General features: G+C 41.1%; 1 protein-coding gene and 1 long non-coding RNA gene across 5 annotated transcripts in view; one reads left to right on the plus strand and one right to left on the minus strand.

Annotated features, from left to right (window-relative positions):
* The window catches only part of LOC122544600 (nuclear receptor coactivator 7-like), a 122,593-nt gene extending 101,184 nt beyond the window's left edge, over positions 1-21,409 (minus strand). For 2 of the 4 annotated variants that reach the window (XM_043683925.1, XM_043683919.1), the window contains exons 1-2: positions 21,314-21,409; positions 6,748-6,867 (exon numbers count right to left, since the gene is read on the minus strand). The gene's annotated coding sequence lies outside the window, so the exon portion shown is untranslated. The remainder of the gene's footprint in view (positions 1-6,747; positions 6,868-21,313) is intronic. The other 2 variants (XM_043683927.1, XM_043683932.1) reach the window with 2 other exon arrangements.
* A 45-nt stretch (positions 21,410-21,454) lies between these two features.
* On the plus strand, positions 21,455-24,784 carry LOC122544636. Its single transcript, XR_006310383.1, has 2 exons — positions 21,455-21,582; positions 24,262-24,784. It is a non-coding gene; the product is annotated as an uncharacterized LOC122544636 (long non-coding RNA).
* The last annotated feature ends 1,962 nt before the right edge of the window (positions 24,785-26,746 follow it).

Raw genomic sequence — 26,746 nt, forward strand, 5'->3', positions numbered from 1 at the left:
AACACTCCAGGGAGAAAAGCCTCAGCCTATTCACCTCTCCCTATAGCTCAGGCCCTCCAGTCCTAGCAACATCCTTGTATCTTTTCTGCATGCTCTCAAGTTTAACAACATCCTTCCGGTAGAAGGGTGACTAGAACTGTATGCAGTAATCTAAAAAAGTGGTCTCACCAATATCCTGTACATCCGCAATATGATCTCCCAACATTGATACTCAATGTTCTGACCAATGAAGGCAAGCGTGCCAAATGCCTTCTTCCCCACCCTGCCAACCTGCAACTCCACTTTCAAGGAAATGCGCTCCTAAGTCTCTTTGTTCGGCAATACTCCCTAGGGCCCAACCATTAACTGCATAAGTCCTGCCCTGGTTTGCCTTACCAAAATACAACACCTCACATTTATCTAAATCAAATGGCACCTGCTACTCCTCAGTCCATTGGTCCATCTGATTAAGGTCACATTTGACTCAGATAATTTTCTTCACTATTCACTGCACTAACTATTTTGGTATCTTAGCAGCACCTTATCAAAGGCCTTCTGAAAATCCACAAAAATCACGTTCACATCTAACTTGCTCATTACCTCCTCCGGCATGGTGGTTCAGTGGTTAGCACTATTACCTCACAGCACCAATGCTATGGGTTTGATTCCATCCTCGGATGGGTTTGAGTGGGATGCTCTTTGGAGAGTTGGTGTGGAATCAATGGGCCAAATGGCCTGCTTCCACATTGTAGGGATTCTATAAAAGTTCTTAACACATTTGTCAGGCATGGCCTTCCCTTGAAAATATGCTGATTCAACCCTATTTTACTATGCACTTCGAAGTACTCTGCAATCTCATCCTTAATACTGGACTCTAAAATCTTACCAACGACCGAGTTCAGGTTAACTGGCCTGCAGTTTCCTGTTTTTTGCCTCCCTGTCTTTGCTGTAAGCCAAAAACTATTTTCTTCAATAGTCTTCACCTTCATTTTCCTTCCTCTCCCCGAAATGCCCAGTTTCCTCCCTGATTTTACTGAGAGAATCAGTCCACCTGAGCCCTGAATGAATGTTGAGACCTGGTCTAGACAGCCCTCTGTGCTACAGAATTCCCAGATTCATTCCCCTCTGGGAAGGGATGCTCCAATTTCATTCTTAAATGAGCAACCCTTTTTCCTGGGATTGTCCTCCAGTTCCAGACTCTCTCACTGGGAGAAACCGTTGTTCCACGCCGACCCTGTCCAATTCCACAAGAATCCTAGGATAGTGAAGAAGGTGTTTGGTATGCTTTCCTTTATTGGTCAGGATATTGAGTTGGGAGGTCATGTTGCAGCTGTACAGGACATTGGTTAGGCCACAGTTGGATTATTGCGTGCAATTCTGGTCTCCTTCCTCTCGGAAAGATGTTGTGAAACTTGAAAGGGTTCAGAAAAGATTTATAAGGATGTTGCCAGGTTTGGAGGATTTGAGCTATAGGGAGAGGCTGAACAGGCTGGGGCTATTTTCCCTGGAGCGTCGGAGGATGAGAGGTGACCTTATAGAGGTTTACAAAATTATGAGGGGTATGCATAGGGTAAATAAGCTAAGTTTTTTCCCTGGGGTCAGGGAGTCCAGAACTAGAGAGCATAGGTTTAGGGTGAGAGGGGAAAGATATAAAAGAGACCTACAGGGCAACATTTTCACACAGAGGGTGGTACATGTATGTAATGAGCTGCCAGAGGAATTGCAAACTTAAGAGGTATTTGGATGGGTATATGCATAGGAAGAGTTTGGAGGCACATGGCCGGGTGCTGGCAGGTGGGACTAGATTGGGTTGGGATATCTGGTCGGCATGGATGGGTTAGACTAAAGGGTCTGTTTCCATGCTGTACATCTCTATGACTCTATGAACATCTGCAATTGTTCCTCAACTATCTTCGCTGCTCACCTCCTTTCCCAGTCCACCCCACCCAACTTCCAAGTATTATTGAATGAAATAATCTACAATACAGAAGGAGGCCATTTTACCTATTATGTATGCACTGGCTTCCAAAAGAGGTACCCTTTCTCCAGCCCTATCTCCATAGTCCTCTAAATTCATCAATTTCAAATTTATATCCAGCTCTCTGTTAACACCTCATATAGAGCATATTCTCCCAGATAGCACATTCCAAATCCTTATAACTCTCTAGATAAAGAAGGTTCTCATCTCATTCCTAGATTCCTTGCTGACAATCTTTAAATTGTGACTCCCAGTTTCTGACATTTCAACTAATGGGAGAATATCCTTCTCTAACTGTGCATTACTATTGAGCCTGTATTGTGACTCCATGTTTCTTCTACCAAAATACATTACCTCACATTTCAAATTTTGGTTTTGCAAAGCACGTCTGGAAGAGAATGCAATGGATTTGGCAAGCAGTTCTGGGATTCAGGACCCTCTGCTGTATGAGCTGTTGCCAGGAACACACACACAGATAAACCAATTGCAGCCTGTAAGGCCATCAACCTGGTGAAAATTACACTTTGGTCTGGTCAAAACCTGCTGACTCTCCAGTAAAACAAGCTCCTGATGACTGTATGTTGCAGATTGGCACATTCCCTAGTCCAAGACTACTTACAGAGGGATGCTTTAAAGCTTGGGCAGCAGTCGCACGAGCATGAGTGGGGAAAAAAAAACATTCACTAAGGCCTAGCATCAGAACACTCTTCTGACGAAGAGTCACAGGACCAAAACATTAACACTGTTTTGTCTCCACAGATGCTGCCTGACCTGCTGAGTGTTTCCAGCAATTTCTGTTTTGTTTCTGATTAAAGCATCCGCAGTTCTTTCATTTTCACTCACTAAGGTCCTGCTGCCACAGGATAACAAGAGACTGGAAACTGTGTAAAATCTGTTAGGCTGAGTCTTTGACATGGAATCTGTACAGTAAATATAAGCTACAACATCATAGAGGACCTCATGCAGCTAAAGAAACCAATCTCAACTTCACTTCATGTAAAGTCAACTTGAACTGTTATGCTTTGTAAAGTTTACGAATAAAGTATATTTTTGAAAAAACAATTATTTGACATGAACTGAGTACTGTAAATATACTCTGTAAATGGGAGTGCCATGTAATGCATTGAAATAAATGCATGCTCTGAACTTTATATATTGTTAAATATGAACTGCATCTTTACAAATTCTATGAATGAAGTACAATTTCATGAAAAGAAAGTTAGAAAGATCTGCAGTTGCTCTCTTTTAATATAGCACCCTCATCCCTGGAGGTTTGCTGATCACAGCTCCCAGTGGGACAATTAAAAGAGGACTATTCAAGATACATCGCGGTATATGGTTTTTAAACCAAAGCGTTAACATTATAAAGCATCATGTTCTAACAATTGAAATAACTGGTCCCATGTCATGATGCATTACACACAAGTGAAATATCATCAGTAAATTTCTTATTCAACTTTGCACAATCAATTTTTTAAGTGCAATGTTGATGACAACAATGATTTATCAAGAGTGGGGTAACTGTGATTGGAAATCAGCCAATCAACAAATAAGCCAGGTTTTTCATCAGATATGGTCAAACACACATGGTAAAATCAGAAAAATAAGTCTGTCCAAAACTAACCCTTGCCACCCAATGCAAAAAAAGTTGCCACAGTCTTATCAGATCACAGCGCTGCTCTCTCACTACAGAGAGATGCCAGTGATCGTTTAACATTAGGGTACCACACCTCAGGTGAGGGGAGGGATTACGAAGGAGCGTTCTTCGGGACAACCTCAACCAGTGCAATTGAGTTCACATTTTTTGCATCACAAACCAGCTGCCCAGCCATCTGAGCTAACCAGCACATTAGATCAAATATGTTTATGTTAGCCAACAGTTCCAAGCAACGTTTGCTAGATTATAAATCAAAAGTCCTGAAATAGAATATTCAAAATAAGCATTTCTTTTAAACTTTCCCCTATGGCAAGATAAAGTTCTGTGACCCTTACTCAGTAACTCAATAAGCAGATGAGGTTGGACTCTATTGCTTGTGTGCTGTATCAATGAATCACAGCAAAGGGAAACTGGTACAATTAGCCAGAGGGAAGGGAGGGCTCCCGGGAGATTGGGATGGGATGGAAGGGAACGAGGGTATTTGATAGGGTGCTCCTCAGACAATGCTACTCAACACCTTTTCCTTCCTGTCTATCCATTCAATAAGATACTTCTGATTATTTAGTTTCCAGCTTTGAACTATTTGTAAACATGTCTTTGTAACAGCTGCATAGAACAGTCTAAGCCCCAACTGTAATATCCTATCGTACAGGGGATCCCCAGCTTCTGTCGTGACACTATGGATTTCTTACAGAAACTCAACACCCACGAACCAGTCAAACTGGGAACATTCCTCGTCACAATGGACGTTTCAGCACTCTACACCAGCATCCCCCACAATGATGGCATCGCTGCAACAGCCTCAGTACTCAACACCAACAACTGCCAATCTCCAAACACCGTCCTACAACTCATCTGCTTTATCCTTGATCACAACGTCTTCACCTTTGACAACCAGTTCTTCATCCAGACACATGGAACAGCCATGGGGACCAAATTTGCACCCCAATATGCCAACATTTTTATGCACAGGTTCAAACAAGACTTCTTCTCTATGCAGGATCTCCAACCAACACTATACACCAGGTACATTGATGACACTTTCTTCCTCAGGACCCATGGCGAGGAGTCACTGATAAAACTACACAGTGACATCAACAAGTTTCATCCCACCATCAAACTCACAATGGACTACTCTCGACTATCTGTCTCATTCTTGGACACATCCATCTGCATCAAGGATGGCCACCTCAGCACCACACTCTACCACAAACCCACAGACAATCTCACAATGCTACACTTCTCCTGCCTCCACCCAAAAAATATTAAAACATCCATCCCCTATGGACAGGCCCTACACGTACACCGGATCTGCTCAGATGAGGAGGAACGTGACAGGCAACTGGAAGTACTCAGAGATGCTCTCACAAGAACGGGGTACGATGCCCAACTCATCGACTGCCAGTTCCGACATGCCACAGACCTCCTCAGGAGACGACACGTGCTGCAACTGACAGGGTACCCTTCATTGTTCAGTACTTCCCAGGAGCTGAAAAACTACGCCATGTTCTTCGTGGCCTGCAAAACATTATCAATGAGGATGAGCACCTCATCAAGACCTTCCCCACTCCTCCACTGCTTGCCTTTAAACAACTGCCAAACCTCAAACAAATCATGGTTCATAGCAAGCTGCCCAGCTTTCAGGACAACTCCGTACAACCCTGTCATGGTAGGAGCTGCAAGACGTGTCAGAGTGTGGACATAGATACCACCATTACACGTGGGGACACCTCCCACCATGTACGTGGCAGGTACTCATGTGACTCAGCCAACGCTGTCGATCTTAAACGTTGCAGGCAAGGATGCCCTGAGGCATGGTACATTGGGTAAACCGAGCAAAGGCTACGACAACGGAATACTGGGCACCGCACAACATTCAACAGACAGGAGTGTTCCCTCCCAGTTGAGGAACACTTCAGTGGTCCAGGACATTCGACCTCGGACCTTCGGGTGACCATCCTCCAAGGCGGACTTTGGGACAGGCAACAGTGAAAAGCGGTCGAGCAGAAGCTGATAGCTACATTCGGTACCCAGAGGGAGGGCCTCAACTGGGACCTGGGGTTCATGTCACATTACAGGTGACCACCATTGCGCTATACACACACACAGTTACTCCTATACACATACATACACACGGACACACACATACACAGAAACGCACATAGACACTCATACAAACCCTTACAGACACACACATCCCCACACTCACACATGCATCCTCTCAGAGGCTTTGACCACTCTACATTCATGCACACACATATACACTCTCTCTCACAGACACGCACAACCCCCCACCCCAGACACGCGCACACTCTCACACGCACCCCCTCACAGACTTAAGACACTCTACACTCACTACACACACACATATATACACTCTCTCTCACACTCACAACCCCCAACCCAGACAGACACACATACACAGACAGACAAAGACCCACATGCACATATTTTGTGGGGTGAATTTGTACTTGCAGAGTTACAACTGCATGAATTCATGTAAAATTCTGTTATCTCACTTCTTAGATTAGAATCAATCTAAACATCATAGAATAGACAGAGAACACAGGGGGCTAACACCTCCAACATATTATTTAGCTAATACCCATTGTTACAGCTAACTGAGAATGCAACTATTTTTTTAAAAACGTTTTGTGATTTACACATGAAAGAAGTGAAACTATCATGGTATTCAAACAGATGAAAGACTCAACAAGACAATCAAGGTTTATTTTTTAATGTATAATTTCAGTTACATCACACTGTAAATTTTTGCTATAAATTCTGTGCCTTAGAATTATGTCCTCCACTATCACCTGATGAAGGGGTAGTGCTCCGAAAGCTAGTGTGATTCCAATTAAACCTGTTGGGACTATAACCTGGTGTTGTGTGATTTTTAACTTTAAAACAACCACTCCCTCAATTGAATAGCCTCCTGTACCAAGGTGCTGCGGTCAGTTTGCTCATTCTCCCTGCAGACCCCAGTCATCCGCATACTTTGCAAGAATCTTATAAAACCTAACAATTGCTGTGCCCAGGGTTGCTCAATGTTAATCCCATGGGTCCTCATACCTGCCTCATCTGCAATCACACCCTCCTGTCCCTGCTTACAGACTGATTCTGAATTACTTACTCAGAGAGGTACGACCACCCTCTGGAACAAAGTGCTCTGGTAACACTCCCTTTCCCTGATGTGGCGCAATGTCTGCAGCTCAGATTCCAACTCCTCAACGCTGATCCAATGTTCCTCGAGCTGCAAACAAAAACATTCTTTTTTTTATTGCGAGTAGAATGGAATTCAAAAGTAGTATATTCAGTTATACTGGTATATCTGGAGTATTGTGTACAGTACTGGTAGCCTTATTTAAAGAAGGATACATATACAACGGAAGCAGTTCAGAGATGGTTTACTAAGCTCATAACTGGGATGGATAGGGTGTCCAATGTGGAAAAATTGAAGTAATAGAATCACACAGTACAGGAGAGACTCTTTGGCCTATCAAGCTCGTACCTCTAAATCTACACTATTCCCAGTTCCCAACACATGGACAGGCTACTGCAATTAAGAAAAGCAGAAGGTGTCTTTATTGAAAACTAAACGATCGTGAGAGGCCTTGACAGGGCAGGTGTAGAATAGGTGCTTCCCCTTATGGCAAACCCTGAACTAGAGGTCATGTTTGAAAATAAGGGTCATTCATTTAAGACAGAAATTAGGCGAACTTTTTTCTCTGGATGTTTCAAAGTCTCGGGACACCCTTTTTCAAAAAGTGATGGAAGCAATCTTTAAATATTTTTAAGGTGAAGGTAAATAGATTCTTAATGAGGGGATGGTGGAGTGAAAGATTATCATGGCTATACGGGAATATAGAGTAATCATATTAACTATGATCTTACAGAATGGCTAAGCACGCTTAAGACCGAGTGCCCTACTGATTTTTATTTATATATTGCAGTTGAAGAAGGTAATGCACCACTACTTTAAAGGACAACAAAACATGATTAAAAATTGGTCTTACAAACAATATTTAAGACTGAAGAAATGTAAAAGCTCTACAAGAAACATCTATTACAATTTCCTTTTCTGCAAGGCTGAAAAGGATTCATAACTTCTCGGCTAAGTCAGTTCTTAATTCAGTTTTCATTCGAATGCTTTAAGGTAGCTTTTAAAGCCAGCATTGCAAAAATGAACTTTGAATCAAGACTTGTAATTATACCAATGGCAAATCATCAAAACACCAGCTAACCAGCAGTTCCAATTTCTCAGTGACTATCTTTCCCCAGGACAGACAAATCATTTCTCTCTAATATCTCTGAAATCACTAACAAAACTCAGCAATTCAGAAATTTCTCAGAAATTGATCCATTTCCATGTAAAGTCAGCTCAGGTTAATAAATCGCTTTCAGAATTCTCAGACTGAACTGCTTAAGTCTACCAATTAACTCTAAAATACAGAGCTAAACCAATCTTATTTCTACCTATAAGTTAAAGTAACAATATATACAAGGACAGCAAGACAAAAGCTTCTATTTTTTGGTAGAACTAAGATTATAACAATGCTTGAGTCTTTTGACTAAACTCAAAACTAAATCAATAGCATCAGCTTTTAATCAAAATGTTCATTAATCACATTTCTGGGACATCAAGCAACATTGCTGTGGTTCTGTTCGCCGAGCTGGAAGTTTTTGTTGCAAACGTTTCGTCCCCTTTCAGGAGACATCCTCAGTGCTTGGGAGCCTCCTATGAAGCACTTCTGTGGTGTTTCCTCCGGCATTTATAGTGGCCTGTCTCTGCCGCTTCCGGTTGTCAGTTTCAGCTGTCCGCTGTAGTGGCCGGTATATTGGGTCCAGGTTGATGTGTTTGTTGATGGAGTTTGTGGATGAGTGCCATGCTTCTAGGAATTCCCTGGCTGTTCTTTGTTTGGCTTGCCCTATAATGGTAGTGTTGTCCCAGTCAAATTCATGTTGCTTGTCGTCTGTGTGTGTGGCTACTAGGGATAGCTGGTCGTGTCGTTTCGTGGCTAGTTGATGTTCATGGATGCGGATCGTTAGCTGTCTTCCTGTGTTTGTCCTATATCGTGTTTTGTGCAGTCCTTGCATGGCACTCATCCACAAACTCCATCAACAAACACATCGACCTGGACCCAATATACCGGCCACTACAGCGGACAGCTGAAACAGACAACCGGAAGCGGCAGGGACAGGCCACTATAAATGCCGGAGGAAACACCACAGAAGCGCTTCACAGGAGGCTCCCAAGCACTGAGGATGTCACCTAGACAGGGGACGAAACGTCTGCAACAAAAACTTCCAGCTCAGCAAACAGAACCACAGCAACGAGCACCCGAGCTACAAATCTTCTCACAAACTTTGATCAAGCAACATTATTAGCTTTTTTTTGCCAAATGGAGAGAACTGTTTCATTTAAGTTTGTTCTATACCTTTTTGAGGGGTTGGTGGGCATGATAGTCAATACTGGATAAATGCTATAAAATGCATAATAATATAAACAAACTTGCAGAATCAGCAAATAATATGCAAAGAGAGACAAATGGCGAGACCAGATCTGGTCTTAACCAATGAGAGAGGACTAATTACAGACCTCATAGTGAAAGTGGCCCTGGGTAGCAGCCACCATAATGTGGTTGAATGTTACATACAGTTTAAGGGTAAGGAGTTTTGGATACTGTTGGGGGAGGTAACCATACAGGGGAAAGCAGTGGTAGCCAACTTGATCACATCATGGATGTGTCTGCAGCACAAGAGGGGAGGAAAAAGAATGGCAGTGGCAGGAGTTTCAATCGTAAGGGGAACAGATAGGCATTTCTGATGCTGCAAAAGAGACTCCACGATGGTACGTTGCCTCCCTGGTCCCAGCAAAGAAGTTACTGAATGGCTGCAGGACCCTCTGAAGTGGGAGGGTAAAAAGATAGAAATCATGGTACATATTGGTACCAAGAATGTAAGCAGAAAAAGGTGATGAAGTTCTGAAAGCAGAACATAGGGAGCAAGGGGAAGTAGACTAAAGAACAGAATCTAAAAGATAGTAATCACTGGATTACTTTCAGTGCCACATGTAAGTGAGTATAAAACCAGAATGTATGGCTGGAGAGATGCTGCAGGGGGAATGGCTTTAGATTTCTGAGATTTTGGGGGCAGTGGGACGTGTACAAGGCAGACAAGATGGACCTGAGCCAGAATGGGACCAGCATCCTTGGGGGGAGGTTTGCTGGTGCAGTTAGGAAAGGTTTAGACTTACCCTTAGATCCAGACAGAATGTTCAGCAGGGGAAGTTGAATAGCCAAAATTAGATGAGGCAGCAATTGAGTCATGATAGGCCAGTTAAGTGACAAAGCGAGTTTGGCAGGGTTTTGATAGAATTTATTTTAATGCAAGGAGTCTGATGAACAAGGCAGATGAGTTGGGGACACAAATTAAACCATGAGAGTATGATGTCATTGCTATCAGAGACATGATTCAAAGGGGTAGGGTTGGTAGCTCAACAGTCTAAGATATGGGGTCTTCAGGCAAGACAGGAGATTAAAAGAGATGGTGTCACAGTTTTGATCAGGGAATCCAATATAGTTTTAAAGAGGGATGACATCTTAGAAGGCTCGTCAAATAAAGCTATATGTAGAACTCTGTTGGGAGTGTACTATAGGTCCCCCGATAGACCAGAGAAATAAAGCAGCAGATATGTAGGGCAAATTTCAGGGAAATATCGTGTGAAAGGAGCAGAATTAGTAAAATAAATCCTGGAAAGCTTTATAACTCCTCTAAGGGAGGGGTGATCCTGGATTTAATTTTATGTAATGAAAGTGGGCATGTAATTGAGGGATCAGTGAGGGAGCATTTTGCAGACAGTCATCATAACTCCATATTGAAAGTTATTATGGAAAAGGAGAAAATGCACCTGAAATGAAAGGTTTAAATGGGGGGGGGGGGGAGAGAGAGACTAATTTTGATAAGATCAGGTACAATTTGGCTGACTGGACCAGAAGCCAAATCTCTCTCAGAATAGTAGAATGCACTCAAGAATGAAATATGGACAGTACAGGGCCAAAATGGCCCAATAAAGAAAAAGTGTGGGAGCCATTAAATCTCGTGAATCTTAGATAGACCAATGTAGAGATTGACTGAAGAGAAAAAGGGAGGCTTAAGGCTGATACTGAGCACTCAAAACAGCAGAAACTGTGCATGAGTATAGAATGTGCAAAAGGGAACTGAAGAAGGATATTAGGAGAGCTGAAAGGACATTGAACGGGGTCCCACATTGGAAACTGATAGCAAAGATAACAGGCCATGGAATCCAAGGAAATTTGGCAAATTGGATCCACAATTAGTTGACTGGCAAGATGTACAGGATGATGGTTGAGTAGTGCATTTCGGACTGGAAGTCTATGTCCAGTGGGATCTGACAGGTATCAGTTTTGGGGTTCTTGCTGTTTGCAGTTTATATAAATGATTTAAACTTGAATGTTGGCAGATTGATCAGAAGTTTGGAATTTGATATAAAAACTGGTAGGATGGTAAATAGTGAGGAGAATAGCCTTAGATTACAGAAGTATGTAGACAGGCTGGTCGGATGTGCTGATCAGTAGCAAATAGAATTCAATCTGGATAAATGTGAGGAATGCACTTGAGCAGGAAAATCAAGGCAAGAGAATACATGAAGAATGATGAAACTGGGAAGCACCAGACATCAGAGGGACTTTGATGTGCAGGTCATTGAAGGTATCAGGTCAGGTGGATAAAGTGGTTAAACCGGCATATAGTATACTTGCCCTTATTCGCTGATGCATAGACTTTAAGAGCAGGGAGATTATGCTGGAACTATATAAAATGTTGGTTTGACAAAGATGCAGTTCTGGAAGTGACATTATTGGAGGGATATAACTATACTGGAGAGAATGCAGAGTGATTTACCAAGATGTTGTCTAGGCTGGACAGTTTCAATTATATAAAGAAATTGGACTGACTGGGGTTGTTTTAGTCATTGTGGACTCCTAGTTAGGAGGACAGATAGGAGGTTCTGTGGGAACGAGAGAGACTCACGGTTGGTGTGTTGCCTCCCAAAAGCCAGGGTTCGTGATGTCTCAGATTGTGTTTTCAGGATCCTTGAGGGGGTGGGGGTGCAGTCCCAAGTTGTGGTCCACATAGGTAGGAATAGGGTTGGGGGGGTTAAGGGAGAAATTCAGGGAACTAGGGTAGAAGCTTAGTGCTAAAACAGACAGAGTTGTTATCTTTGGTTTGTTGTCTGTTCCACATGCTAGTGAGGCAAGGAATAGGGAGACAGAGAAGTTGAACACGTGGCTACAGGGATGATGCAGGAGGGTGGGTTTTGGATACCTAGATAATTGCGGCTCATTCTGGGGTAGGTGGACCCGCTGCAAACAGGATGGTCTACATGTGAACCAGAGGGGTATCAATAACCTGCCAGGGACAGGTTCTGGGATTTAGATGTTTCACTAAGAACCGTGAAGATGGTAAAATGGGGGTGGAGGTGTGACATTGTTAGTTAAGGACAGTATTACGGTGGCAGAAAGGACGTTTGAGGACTCGTCTACTGAAGTAGTATAGGCTGAGGTTAGAAACAAGAAAGGAGAGGTCACTCTGTTCGGAGTTTTCTCTAGGCCTCCGAATACTTCCAGAGATGTAGAGGAAAGCATAGCAAAGATAATTCTGGTTTGGAACAAGAGTAACTAGGTAGCTGTTATGAGGGACTTTAACTTTCCAAATATTGTTGGAAATACTATAGTTAGGGTACTTTAGGATGGGTCAGCTTTTGTCCAAATGTACAGGAGGGTTTCCTGACAGTATGTAGACAAGCCAACAAGGGCGAGGCCACATTGGATTTGGTACTGGATAATGAACCTAGCCAGGTAGTAGATTTAGAGGTAGGTGAGCACTTTGGTGATAGTGACCATAATTCAGTTATGTTTACTTTAGCGATGGAAAGGGATAGGTATATAACGCAGGGCAAGAGTTATTGCTGGGGGGGGGGGGGGGGAGGCAATTATGGTGCGATTAGGCAAGATTTAGGATGCGTGGGATGGGAAGGAAACTACAGGGGATGGGCACAATTGAAATATGGAGCTTGTTCAAGGAACAGATACTGCCTGTCCTTGTTAAGTATATACCAGTCAGGCAGGGAGGAAGTGTCGAGCGAGGGAGTTGTGGTTTACTTGTCAAGAGGAAGGCGGCGGCTTATGTTAGGATGAAACGTGAAAGCTCAGTTAGGTCGCTTGAGTGTTACAATTTAGCCAGGCAAGACCAAATGAGCGAGGTAAAAAGAGCCAGGTGAGGACATGAGAAGTCGTTGACAGATAGGTTTACGGTTTTGCTTGATCCTTTCTATAGTTTTATCTGGAATAAAAGAATGACTAAGGCTTAGGGCCAACCAAGGATAGTAGTGGGAAGTTGTGCATGGAGTCCAAGGAGATAGGGGAAGCGATAAGTGAATATTTTTTGTCAGTATTCACACAGAAATGTTGTCAAGGAGAATACTGAGATACAGGCTACTAGACTAGATGGGATTCAGGTTCACAAGGAGGTGGTGTTAGCAATTCTGGAAAGTGTAAAAATAGATAAATCCCCTGGGCTAGATGGGGTTTATGATAGGATTCTCTGGGAAGCTAGGGAGAAGACTGCAGAGCCTTTGGCTTTAAACTTTATGTCATCATCACTACAGGAATAGCACCAGAAGATTGGAGGCTAGAAAATGTTGTCCCTTGTTCAAGAAGGGGAGTAGAGACAACCCTGGTAATTATACACCAATAAACCTTACTTCGGTTGTGGGGAAAGTGTTGGAAAAGGTGATAAAAGAAAGAATTTATAAGCATGTAGAAAAGAATAAGTTGATTAGGGATGGTCGCTCGTGCCTCACAAGCTTATTGAGTTCTTTGATAAGCTGACCAAACAGGTGGATGAGGGTAAAGCGGTTGATGTGGTGCATATGGATTTCAGTAAGGCATTTGATAAGGCTCCCCATGGTAGGCTATTGCACAAAATACATAGACCTGGGATTGAGGGTGATTTAGCGGTTTGGATCAGAAATTGGCAAGCTGAAAGAAGACAGTGGTGGTGGTTGATGGGAAATGTTCATCCTGAAGTTTAGTTACTAGTGGGGTGCTGCAAGGATCTTTTTTGGGTCCACCGTTGTTTGTCATTTATATAAATGACCTGGATGAAGGCATAGAAGGAACGATTACTAAGTTTGCGGATGACACTGAGGTCAATAGAGTTCTGGATAGTGACGAAGGATGTTGTAGGTTACAGAGAGACATAGATAAGCTGCAGAGATGGGCTGAGAGGTGGCAAATGGAGTTTAATGTGGAAAAGTGGGAGGTGATTCACTTTGGAAGGAGCAACAGGAATAAAGAGTACTGGGCTAATAGTAAGATTCTTAGTAGTGTAGATGAGCAGAGAGATTTTGGTGTCCATGTACATAGATTCCTGAAAGTCACCACCCAGGTTGATAGGGTTGGCTTTTATTGGTAGAGGGATTGAGTTTTGGAGCCATGAGGTCATGTTGCAGCTGTACAAAACTCTGCTGTGGCCACACTTGGTGTATTGCGTACAGTTCTGGTCACCGCATTATAGGAAGGTTATGGAAGCTTTGGAACGGGTTCGCAGGAGATTTACTAGGATATTGCCTGGTATGGAGGGAAGGTCGTTTAGGAAAGGCAGAGGGACCAGAAGCTGTTTTCGTTGGAGAGAATGTGGTTGAGAGGTGACTTAATTGAGACATATAAAATAATCAGATGTTTAGATAGGGTGGACAGTGAGAGCCATTTGGAAGAACTAGCCATTTGCATACAGAACTGGCTCAAAAGTAGAAGACAGAGGGTGGTGGTGGAGGGTTGTTTTTCAGACTGGAGGCCTGTGACCAGTGGAGTGCCACAAGGGTCGGTGCTGGGTCCACTACTTTTCGTCATTTACATAAATGATTTGGATGTGAGCTTAAGAAGTACAGTTAGTAAGTTTGCAGATGACACCAAAATTGGAGGTATAGTGACAGCAAAGAAGGTTACCTCAGATTGCAACAGGATCTTGATCACATGGGCCAATGGGCTGAGAAGTTGCAGTTGGAGTTTAATTTAGATAAATGCAAGGTGCTGCATTTCAGGAAAGCAAATCTTAGCAGGATTTATACACTTAATGGTAAGGTCCTAGGGAATGTTGCTGAACAAAGAGACCTTGGAGTACAGGTTCATAGCTCCTTGAAAGGGGAGTCACAGGTAGATAGGATAGTGAAGGTGACATTTGGTATGCTTTCCTTTATTGGTCAGAGTTTGGAGTACAGGAGTTGGGAGGTCATTTTGCGGCTGTACAGGACATTGGTTAGGCCACTGTTGAAATATTACGTGCAATTCTATCAGAAAGATGTTATAAAACTTGATAGGGTTCAGAAAAAATTTACAAGGATGTTGCCAGGGTTGGAGGATTTGAGCTATAGGAAAGAGGTTGAACAGGCTAGGGCTGTTTTCCCTGGAACGTTGGAGGCTGAGGGGTGACCTTATAGAGGTTTATAAAATCATGAGGGGCATGGATAGGATAAATAGACAAAGTCTTTTCCTTGGTGGGGAAGTCCAGAACTACATGGCAATAGGTTTAGGGTTAGAGGGGAAAAATATAAAAGAGACCTAATGGGCAACTTTTTCATGCAGAGGGCAGTACATGTATGGAATGAGCTGCCAGAGGAAATAGTGGAGGATAGTACAATGGCAACATTTAAAAAGGCATCTGGATGGATATTTAAATAGGAAGGGTTTGGAGGGATATGGGCCAGGTACTGCCAGGTGGGACTAGATTGGATTGAGATATCTGGTCGGCATGGACGAGTTGGATCGAAGGGTCTGTTTTCGTGTTATACATCTCTAATTGGTGAGACTGAATCTAGGGTACTGTATACAGTACAAGTCACTGTACTTCCAGAAGGATGTTAATGTGTTGGGACCAATTCAGAGGTGGTTTATTTCACAACATGGTTTATTTCGCTCTATGGTGAGTTTATTAACATGAATGAATGAACTCAATACTGTACCAAGACAGGACAGGCTGGGCATGTATCTTTTAGAGTTTAGAAGAATTAGAGGTAACTTCATTGAAACATACAAAATTCTGAGGGGACTTAATCAGATGAATATTTGATGAAGGATATTTCTTTTTGTGGGAGAATCTAAAACTAGGGATCAATGTTTAAAAATGAGGGGGTTGTCCATTGAAGACAGATCAGAGGAAATATATTTTTCTGCAGAGGATTAAGAGTCTCTTGAAGTCACTTTTTCATCAGACAGTGAATGCAGAACCTTTAAATATTTTTAAGGCAGTGGTAGATAGACTCTTGATTACCAAGGGGAGAAACAATTATCAGGGATATGCAGGAATGTAGAGTTGAGGTTAAAATTGGATCAGTCATGATCCTATTTAATAGGAGAGCGAGGTCGAAGGGCCAAGTGGCCTACCCTTGTTCCTTGTTCAGCTTGTGCACTTGATGGGAAAAATAGGATGGCTGACTTGGTGACAGGATAGATGCAGATAGAAAACCAAAGGGAGGTTTGAAGTACAGCCATGAATCAAGCAAATCAGCACCTGGGATTATTTCTAGACACATTAAAATTGTGAAGCAGAAAACTTGCATCTGACCTATAATAAATACTGGCTACACTGAATTGAAGTATGTGTACAGCTCTGGCCACTACATTATAAAAAATATACAGAAACATTGGGGAACGTGCAGAGATTGACAAGTTCGATATCAAGTATATTTGGGTATTAAAATTAGGAAAAGATGAATAAGCTGGGTCTCATTTCTCTTGAGAAAAGTTGATGGATGTTCTCTGAAATAGGGGTCTCTGCCTTTATCAAAACCTTCCATAATTTAAATGTTTCCATTTGTAGAAAAAAATATATAGCTAGAGGCCATCAATACAAGATATTTATTGAGAAATTCAAGAAGGAATTCAGAAGAAACAGGGAGTTGATGATGAAGAAGCTCAAGAAGCTATGCAGGAGAAAAGAACACATAGTTGCCATGGCAGATTTAAGATGGTTTATGTGCAGCATAAAAACCAGCCTGGACTGGCATGTTGAAATAGCCTACTTCTGTGCTGTAGATCTTATGCATGTAATCTTACATAATCCAAACTGATGGGAATTTAAAACAGATCCTCATTACAGGAAGTGGCGATACCCAAGGGAATCTGGGTGTCCTTGTTCACAAATCACTAAAAGCCAATACACAAGTGTAGCAAGCAATTAAGAAGGCAAATAATATGCTGTTCATTATTGCTACAGAATTTGAGTACAGGAGTAAAGAAGTCTTGCCCCAACAGTACAGAGCCTTGGTGACAGTATATCTGATAGTGTGTATGGTTTTGGTCTCCTTCCTAAGGGAGGATTATACTTAAGAGTCACAGAGATGTACAGCACGTAAATAGACCCTTCAGTCCAACTCATCCATGTCAACCAGATATCCCAAATTAATCTAATCCCATTTGACTCATATCCGTCTAAACCCTTCCTATTCATATACCTTGAAAAATTAATTAAATTTCTTAGATTTGAGCCTTCCCTTACAAAGCCATGCTAGCTATCCTTGAATAATCCTTGTCTCTCCAAGTGGAGATTAATTCTGTCCACAGCACTTTTTCCAACAGTTTTCCTACCACAGTTGTTAGACTCATTGGCTGGTAAATTCATGATTTAGCCCCATCATCCTTCCTGAATAAAGGTATTACATTATCAGTCCTCCAGTTCTCTGGCATAAGTTCTATGGCCAGACAGGATTTGAAAATTAATATCAGAGTCCTTGCATTCTCGTCCCCAGTCTCTCAGCAGCCTGGGATTCATCTCATCAGAGCCTTGCAACTTATCCAATTTCAAGCCTGTTAAAACTACGAATGCCTCCCCCTCTCAATGTTAATGTTCAAATATATTACAGTTCCTCTCCCTGACTTCTATACCTACATCATTCTCTGCTGTGAACACACATGTAAAGTCATTTAAAATTTTAGCTATGACTTCCAACTCCACACAGAGATTGGCACTTTGGTCCCCAATGGGCCCTACTCCTTCCATAGTTATTTTCTTGCCTCTGATATATTTTTAAAAAAATTTGGGATTTTTCTTAGTGTTACTAGCTGGTAGTTTTTCACGACCCCTCTTCACTTTCCTAAGGTATTTTTTAAGGAATCCCTGCACTTCCTACAGTCCTCAGGGGCATCCTGTTTTGAGCTTTTGGTATCTACCATAAGTTTCCTTTCTTTTTCCTTAGTGAATACTGTAAATCCCTTAATATCCACTGTTCTCTGGATATGCTGGCCTCACCTTCACCTTTACAGGAACATGTTGGCCCTACACCTTCACTAATTATTATCCTTTTGAAAGGTTCCCACTGCTCTGATGTGAATTTTCCTGCAAGTTGTTGCTCCTAGCCTACTTTGGCGAGATCCTGTCTTATTTCATTAAAACTGTCTTTCCTCCAACTCAGAACCTTTACTTTCTATCCACCTTTGAACTTATCCACGAGTACCTTAAATCTTACTGAATTATGGTTACTATCATCGAAATGCTTCCCCCACTGTCATATTTTCCACTAGCCTGGGTCTGTTGCCTAAAATTAGGTCTAGCACCACTCCTTTTCTTATAGGTCTTTCTATGTGGTGACTTAAAGAGTTCTCCTGGACCCCTCTAAGCCTTTCACATTGGCTTATTCCAGTTAATATAGGAAGTTGATATCCCCTATTATTACCCTGTTGTATTTACATCTCAGGAAAACAGTTGGGTAAGTAAATCTCTCTCCCTAACAGTGGGAGTCTCTAGTATGCTCTCAGTAAAGTAACAGCCCCCTTTCAGTTTTTAGATTCTACCTACATGGTCTCATTTGAGGAACCTATGATATCATCCTTCCTTACTGCAGTCATTAGACTCCTTAGTCAATACTTTCACACCATGTCCTCTTTTATATCCTACCCATCTTGCCCAGGGATACTATATATTAAGCTGTCAATCCTGTTCCTCCTTCAACTGTCTTGATGATGACAACGAGACAATATCCTCAAACTTTAATTGAAATCCTCAACTTATCTGCATTTATTGTAAAACCCATTGCATTAAAATAAATGCCATTCAGCCTACCCATACTCCCTTGTATTTGAATTACACTATATTCACACTGCCTTCTAGACTGACTTAGTTCTTCTCCTTTACTTCATTCCAAGATTAGATTCCCTACAATGTGGAAACAGGTCCTTCAGCCCAACAAGTCCACACCAACCTTCCGAACAGTAACCCACCCAGACCCATTTCTCTCTGGCTAATGCACTGAACATAATGGGCAATTTGGAATGGCCAATTCACCTGACCTGCACATCTTTGGACTGTGGGAGGAATCCAGAGCACCCGAAGGAAACCCATACAGACACGGGGAGAATGTGCAAACTCCACACAGATAGTCACCCAAGGCTGGAATCGAACCTGGGTCCCTGGTGCTGTGAGGCAGCATTGCTAACCACTGAGCCACCATGCCACCCTTGGCTGTGTATCATCCCCCAATGTACCTCTATTTCCAAGTTGGTGTTAAAACTCCAATCACACTTGAGATCTTGGAGAAGATTTGTAGCTCAGGTTGTCAGTTTGCTCGCTGAGCTGGTGGATTTGTTTTCAGATGTTTCGTCACTATGCTAGGTAACATCATCAGTAAGCCTCCAGTGAAGCATTGGTGTTCTGTCCCACCATGTGTCTTCATTTGTTGTGGTGGGTGATATCATTTCCAATTCTGTTTCTGAGAAGTTGGTAAATGGGGTCCAAATCTATATGTTTGTTAATGGAGTTCCGGTTAGATTGTCAGGCCTCTAGGAATTGCCGCACGTGTATTCATTTGGCCTGTTCCAGGATGAATGCATTGTCCCAGTTTGAATCACATTAGCAGACCTCTCTGCAAGGATGTTTGTCTCATTCTGGTTCAGGTGCAAATCATCAGATTTGTACAGGTCCACCTTCCCCAGAAATGAACAAAGTGATCCAGGAATCTAAAGCATTCTCTTCTGCTCCAACTCTTCAGCCACACACATCTGTTCTCTGTGCATATTCCTAAACTCATTAGCATTTGGCACCAGCAACAATCCAGAGATGACTACCTTTGTGGTTCTGCATTTTATTAAACTTTTGAGCTGAACTTTCAGACTATGTTTCAATAAATCACACTAGTGAGCCAAAAAGCAGTGTTTATTTGTCTGAATGGAAGTTTCTCACAATCTACAGCAATAATTTGATCTATGCCTATCTGAACTTTTGACTTTTAACAGATCAATACCAATAAAAAAGGTGACTCATTGGGAGAGATCATTCAGTCATGATCTGAAACTTAAAAATCCTTTCACTTTTAAATAAAATGCTGCACAGGTGGAGACCATGGATTGTATTGCCAGACAAAATGGAACAGAGTGCTTTCAGACCATGTGGGAATTGATCAACAGTAAATCAACAGTAAGCATCACCTTGAGTTCAATACAAAAACAGCTGAATAATTGCCTTAACCAGTCAAGGAGAACACTGCACTACCATAAGATCTCAGCATTTTCAATCAAATAAATTTGTTGAAGAAAAGTCAAGTTAGTGATGTAACTAGGAGCAAACAAAATTCAGTTGAATGAATGCATGTAATTTAGCTAGACATCAAAAGCAGAATAAGTTTAATGAACAAAATGAACAGGGTGTCTTCAGAATTTTGCCAAATATCATCATTCTTCTGGATTTTCTTGCTGCATCCCCATTGTATATATGAAAATTAATCAGGATAATTAAAAGAGCTGAATAAAACAGATTTTTTTAAAAAGGGCAGATTTTAGTAAATAAACTTATCCTTGCATTCTACATTTTAGTTCAACGTGAAATTTTGATCATCCCTACTTAGCACACGTTGCAATTTTCAAAACAAAATTTATACAGGTTTTGCATCACCTTGTATAATGTGGAATATGTACATGGACAATATTTCATAGACAAATAAACAGGACCTGTTTCGCTGCATTTGCTGTAAACTCATGGTTTGTTATCTTTGCAAGGTGCCAACATGTCACTATAACATGGCAAAATGCTACCATTTGTGGGCTAGTTGCAAATTGACGCGGTGTAAAATCACGCAGCCTACTGTCCAATACAGAAAAAAATCAAATTCTAGAAATAAAAACGTTTCCAAAACCAACCCTAAATAATAACATTAATTCGCTTCTGAACTCGTATGTCAGATCCCCTTACGATGATGGTTATAATATCAGAAATGCACATCCCTTCAATTTCATTAAATCCATTCATCTTAAAGAATACCATCAAAAACTGTTGAGCTTCACTGGAATTGACAGAGCTGATCAAACTTTCAGGAAGTGACACAACCTGTTTTCTTTTTTCACGCAAAAATACACCGGTAGGTTTACATGTTGCAGCTGAGGCCAGGGACGTTTCCACGACGGCCAGTTCAGGCAGGGTGACAACACACTCCTGAGGGGTCGGAGTCTGGTGTGAACCCACCCCCATGTCAGAGCGGCTGGGCTACAAAAGCAGGCCTTTCCCGAGGACGGACTCGAGGTGTTGGCTCATCAGTCGGGAAGCAAAAGCCACCCACCGATTGCTCCTCCGTTTCAACAGCTCATCATCAACACCAGAGCAAACATGACCCCGCAGTCGGTTACTTTACTTACACCGCGGCTGGGCACAGCACCTGTGCCACTCCTCGTCCTCGCTCACATCGCCCTCCCGCCGCCGAGCCCCAGACCGTTAGGACACACCCCCGACCCCGCGCCTGCGCGCCCCCACCCGCTTGCTCCCGGCGTCATAACGGAATCGAACGTTGCAGACCCGTGCCGTTCAACAACAACAACATAGCGCCGTCTATCGAATGAAATACCACGAAGCAAACTTTGACCATGAGCTGTATAAAGACGGATTTACCAGAGTCTTTGTCGAACAGGTAGGCTCAGGAATGTATTTCCTATGGAGTGAATTATAGAATTGAGGACCTTAGCACCCGAAGACAGTGGTGGAGCGATTAAATTTCAGGATGGTCAAGAAGGTCTGAATTAGAGGGGCACATTGGGGTGCTCTCAACTCGGCCTTCTTTGGATTTTTTTTTCGTCTGCCCTCCAACTTCTTTGCCTGAAAGTGTTAACGTAATAAGGCAGACAGGGCAAGGAGTCCTGATCAAGTGGTTCAAGTGATGGATGAAAAAAACCCAATGGACTTCCCCACATATATTTGAGTTTTGCTGAATGTACTTTTTAGGGGCTTTTATGATCAGTGATAGCGTCCCTACGTGAAGTCCCATCTGTTCAGAGGTATACGTCATAAAAGTCTAGGCAGGTTGAGTGTTTATTATAAAGGCAATTTTTAATATAATAAAGCATAGGGCAGTTATATCTTACTCGGCACTCTTTCAATTCAGTTTTTCTATCTTGATTTCACCGTCTATATCCCAAGGCTTGGCTGCCATTGTCCTCAACAAGAAGTCATATGACTTATCTAATTAAGTTTTATGTTTACATTCTAAAGGTTGTTTTTTCTAGTGACGATTAAACAAAGCCACTATTGTAACTGATGATGCAATTAAACTTAAAGCTGACAACTTTTTAAAAATGGGCATTGGCAGCTGTAATTAAAGTATTTTCAATTTTATATTGGTGGATTTTTAATATTAATACTTTCTGGATTGTTCTTGATATTGTACTTGTCAAAGTATGCAGAAGAAATTACATTTTCAAACAATCTTCATTTGTACCAAGTCGCAAACATATGAAAATGACCAGATAGTCCTTTTGAATTTTTCTCCCATTTAACCATTTTAATAGATTTATTTGATTTTATTGTGTCTTTTACTTTGTTACATTCGGCAGTGAAAAGTGTTGCATAGTGTTGCCATTCTCCGGTGCCATCTTAAAACACAAACATAAACCAAAATGTAGAAATATATAGGCAGAAAAATGTTAAAAATGAGTTTATTAACAGTTCTGAATATTCTTTACTTAGAGACAAGCAAGATTGAGACTGAAGAGATAATCAAGATTTTTTAAAAATCTTAATGTTATTTTAGATGGAAAATAATTCTTCTGACTCACAAAAGCAACCAAAAAGAAGTTCCAGAAGACAGTAGTAACCGTGACATTCATCAACCAATAGTCCATGTAACTCTTGGAAACAGAAATATAAACTATAGTCTGCAACACTGAACTCCCATTCTGTATGGGTTCCTCTGTTTAATTTACTTTATCAATCTCAGTTTCATCCTTTGTAGTGCAACTGCTGTACATACTGTCCAATTTAATATACTTTGTTTCTCTGAATAATTTTGAATAAATCATCCTGAACATAGCATGAAAGTCAAAATAAACAATTACTCAATGAAAATATGTGCAATTTTACTGTTGCAATTGACTGTTGCTTTATTTTTCCTTAAATAACCAAACATATATTGATTTTAGCACTCTAACTTAATTTTGTAAACAAGGAATGTTATTTCATTATGTAAAAGTATATCACTGCAGAAGTGCTATGAAGAGACTGATGTACTATGACATTGTTTTGTGGCTTTTAAATATGCATATTAGAATTGTTGAAAGGTGTGAATGAAAAATTTTGCTGCAAATAGGTTATGCTGAAAAGAAAGTCTTTTAACTACAAAATTACAATGTCATGATACATCTGGTTTTGAAAAGAAATACAACAATCATATGCCTACCAAAAAAAAACAGTATTCTCTATTTTCAAAATTAACTTTAAGTGCTAAAATCATTAAATGTTTGATATAAACAAGAATCACTATGACTTAATTATAAACTATAAACTAGCAATCAGTTGGAGTTGTAAATTGTGCACGATTTTTCACAGCAGTTTTTGTTACACAAAATACACACAAAAAGAGAGACCTGTGATTTTAACAGAGTAGCATTTGCAGAATTTGAGAGCACTGGATGCATGATAGCACAGAGATGAGATAGTTCAAGGGTTAAACGGCAATGGGCAGAGAGTTATAAGTAGAAAGATGAGAACAGGCCTCAAAGCAAAGGAAGTGTGAACATCAGGGAGAGAATGACAATGCCTAAAAATGACATCAACAGAGTTTGAATTGATTGGAGAGTAGCAGATGAGTTATTTTTGTCCAGAATTGGTGACAAATCTTATTTTTATAAGTTTAGATAATACTCTAACAGAGGCATGACAGAATTCCAGTTTATTTCCATTGAATGTACCAAGCAGGAACTCTAAGGCACTTCTTATATCCTAGATAATTGTGTTTATGTGAAGTATTGTCATGGAGAAACTTCAGCTCTGTTTTTGGAGCTTCAGCAAAGGCTGCAAACACTACATTGTATTTGTGAGTGTGAGAGCTATATGAATATCATTTAAGGAGGTGGTGACTCCTCAGTTTATGGTCTGCACACAGAATAGGCAACCACTCGCAGGTAAGAACAACTAGGTCGGTAGGGCAGGACTCTCCTGAGTACATCATGCTCTCTAACTGTTATTAAATACTTTAAAAGGTGGCAGCAGAGTAGGTCTCCTGAACCAGAGCTTGTCTGCTCTGTCCTTTTTGTTTTCTCTTTTCGTGTTTTTTTGCTTCTTCCTTCTTACCTCCTGTTTTGGCGGCAATGTCCAGGGTGAAGCCAGCACAGACCCTCGGTCTTGAGAACCTCAAGTGAAGCCAGTACAGATTCCCATCCTCACTGTGGACTCCAGTCTCTGGTGAATTCAAAGCAGACTCCCATCCTTGAAGTGAAGCCAGCACAGACCCCTGTCCTTGATGTGAATCCAGAGCGGAATCCAGACTGGACTGCCATCCCCAAGGTGAAGCCTCAAAGCTGTCTGGAGGCAAGGTCCCACTGTCGTCTGGAGTGCTGACTCCTCTGCTCCGTCTTCTTGGAAGGACTGTAATCTGAACTTTTTAATTTTTTTATTCTTCTAATTAATTTCTAAAGTTTTGTACCTAGATACCTAAGATGGTGTGAAAGTCTATAATGCTGGGCTTTTATGTTTTTATTTTTTAAATTATTCCTAAGAATCTGTACCTAGATGCCTTTGTACCTAAGATGGTGCCATAAAAGGCAAATTTGTAATTTTTCACAGTATCCTTTGAGTACATGTGACAATAAATCTAATTCTAATTTTTTTTAAATTCCAAATACAGGTCAGGAAATGGTTATTCTGTGGAGTACAACCTGAGATGTGTTTCCAGAATAATAATGTTGCTTTCATGATGCCAGAGTCAAAGATGTGATTGAGCAGCTGCAGAACATACTAAGGGTGCTGGTGAACTGTCAATGATAATAGCCCATTTTGATATCAAAAACACAGGTAGAAGAGCAGGTACAGTCCTCCAGACTGATGTTAGAAAGCAAGGAATTAAGTTAATAACCAGTATTTCAAAGGTTAAAATGTGTTGCTGGAAAAGCACAGCAGGTCAGGCAGCATCAAAGGAGCAGGAGAATTGACGTTTTGGGCATAAGCCCTTCTTCAGGGCTGAAGAAGGGCTTATGCCCGAAATGTCAATTCTCCTGCTCCTTTGATGCTACCTGACCTGCTGCGCTTTTCCAGCAACACATTTTTAAGCTCTGATCTCCAGCATCTGCAGTCCTCACTTTCTCCTAGTATTTCAAAGGTAGTAACCTTCACATTACCATTGTACAGATCATTCTGTTATTATGCACGTTTCATCAACGCGAATTCGCTGTAACACGAATGATAAATTGGGGACGTAGTTTCTGCAGTGCGAACTTTTAAAATGTGTGTTGGCTGTAGTGTGATTACATTGCCAACACTTGAAGCACTGTTTCTAAAGTACGATATTTCAATAATGTGAGCTTGCACAAGAATGCAACCATCACGCTATAGAAGAACTGACTGTACCATGTGTTGATGAGTCGATAAGTAAGGCAATAGAGCAGATGGATCTGTGGCCAGGGATATAGGTCAGGAGTGTAAACTTTAGATTCCTGTGCTTTAAGTTTGATTCTCAGTGGGTGGGATCTGTACAAGCCAGTGGGTTGCACCAGAACAGATCTTATTGAGGGACACACTGCAGAGATTAGGGAGGAATTAAAATCAAAGTGGTATAGGAACATGAGCACAGATTCAGAAGTGAGAAGCAAAACTGAAATAAACAAACAAAATTGTAAGTTAGTGCAGAAGAGAGGCAATAAAATTTGGAAAGTAGACAATAAATTAGTTTAGCAATGCCTAATGGTATATATTTCAATGCATGGAATCCAGAGGCAATTGAATGTTCTGGTTAAAGGATTTTCAATCAACAAAGTGAGAAAGTTAAGAAAGGAGATTATTTAAACATTTACAGCTCTGAAGAAGAATGACAGACTCAACATCATCAAAAGAGGCTATCCAGGCTGAACTGAAGAGCAAAAAAAAAACTTACTGTTTTGTGTAATAATAATCTCCAAATAGAGAGAAAATCAGAAAATGCTGGAGTAGGGTCACTGGACCTGAAACATTAACTCTGCTTTCTCTCCACAGATGCAGCCAGACCTGCTGAGTTTTTCTGGCAATTTTGTTCCTGATTCCATCATCTGCGTTTTTTTTGGTTATTTTTCCAAATAGCGAGAGAGAAAGAAGAATAAATGCACGAATAGATTCCTGAAAAGGACAAAATAGTAGGATATAATATCCTGCTGTAAGATTAAGTGGGATAAATTCATGTCAAATAATTTTAAAATGCATTCAGGAGAACCTCTAGCTAGTTTATAGAAAGTCCAGTAGTTGTAAATTTAGCTTAAGGGTATGATATGGGCAAGTGGAATTGATTATCAGTGGGACAGAATTTATTGGAAATGATAATTCATTTAGATTTAATGTTGAAAAGGGAAAAAAACAAAACTAGACTAGAAGAAAAATGTTTTCAATTGGGTAATGATTAAGTTGTCTAATTTGAGATGTGATTTATCAAAATAGTTAGAATCAGCTCCCAAAAGTAAATCATTCGTAACAAGAACCGAAGATGCTGGAGAAACTCAGTAGGTCTGGCAGCACCTCTGGAGAGAGAAACAGTTAACATTTTTAGACTGGTATGACTTCTTCGTTCTAAAGATGTGATTATGAACTTGAAACGTTAACTCTGTTTCTCTCTCCACAGA

This window comes from Chiloscyllium plagiosum, chromosome 3 (assembly GCF_004010195.1).
Source record: "Chiloscyllium plagiosum isolate BGI_BamShark_2017 chromosome 3, ASM401019v2, whole genome shotgun sequence".
In the NCBI taxonomy this organism is placed as follows: domain Eukaryota; kingdom Metazoa; phylum Chordata; class Chondrichthyes; order Orectolobiformes; family Hemiscylliidae; genus Chiloscyllium; species Chiloscyllium plagiosum.